This window comes from Chiloscyllium plagiosum, chromosome 15, assembly GCF_004010195.1.
Source record: "Chiloscyllium plagiosum isolate BGI_BamShark_2017 chromosome 15, ASM401019v2, whole genome shotgun sequence".
Lineage (NCBI taxonomy): Eukaryota > Metazoa > Chordata > Chondrichthyes > Orectolobiformes > Hemiscylliidae > Chiloscyllium > Chiloscyllium plagiosum.
In genome coordinates, this window is record NC_057724.1 from 14,931,960 (window position 1) to 14,933,139 (window position 1,180).

Here is a 1,180-nt window from a genome sequence, read left to right on the forward strand (position 1 = left end):
CACACTCAGTTCCCTCTCCCTATATATACACACACAGTTCCCTCTCCCTATATATACACACACGCACAGTTCCCTCTCCCTGTATATATATACACACACACACTCTGTTCCCTCTCCCTATAAACACACACACGCACAGTTCCCTCTCCCTGTATATATACACACACAGTTCCCTCTCGCTATATATACACACACACACAGTTCCCTCTCCCTGTACACACACACACAGTTCTCTCACCCTGCAAATACACACACACTCAGTTCCCTCTCCCAGTATATACACACACATTTCCCTCTCCCTGTATATATTCACACACTCAGTTCCCTCTCCCTGTATACACATACTCATTCTCAGTTCCATCTCCCTGTATATATTCACACACTCAGTTACCATGCTCTGGATAGACACATAAATCCGCACACTCAGGTGCCACTCTGTGTATACACATGCACACACTCAGTTCCTACTCCATGTTTCCACACGCGCTCTCCATTTCTACTCAGTGTATACACGGGCATAATCTCAGTTTCCACTCTGTGTATACAGGGGTGCACGTGTGCACACACACACCCACACACTCCGTTCCCACTCTCTGTATATACTCACACACGCACTCAATTCTAACTCTGTAGACACGCGCACATTCTCAGTTCTTTCTACCTGAATACACACGCACATACTCAGGTCCCACTCCCTGGATACGCGCACACTCAGTTCCCACTCTCTGGATACACATGTCCTCTCCGTTCCCACTCCCTGTATACATGTGCTCTCTGTTCCCACTCCCTGTATACATATGCTCTCTGTTCCCACTCCCTGTATACATGTGCTCTCCATTCCCACTCACTGTATATACGTGCTCTCCATTCAAACTCCCTGTATACACGTCCACTCCGTTCCCAATCCCTGTATACACACGTCCTTTCCGTTCCCACTCATAGTATACACGCGTGCTCTCCGTTCCCACTCCCTGCATACACGTGCTCTCCATTCCAACTCCCTGTATACACACGTCCTCTCCATTCCCACTCCCAGTACAGACGCATGCTCTCCGTTCCCACTCCCTGTATACACGTGCTCTACGTTCCCATTCCCTGTATACACACGTCCTCTCCATTCCCACTCCCAGTACAGACGCATGCTCTCCGTTCCCACTCCCTGTATACACGTGCTCTCCGT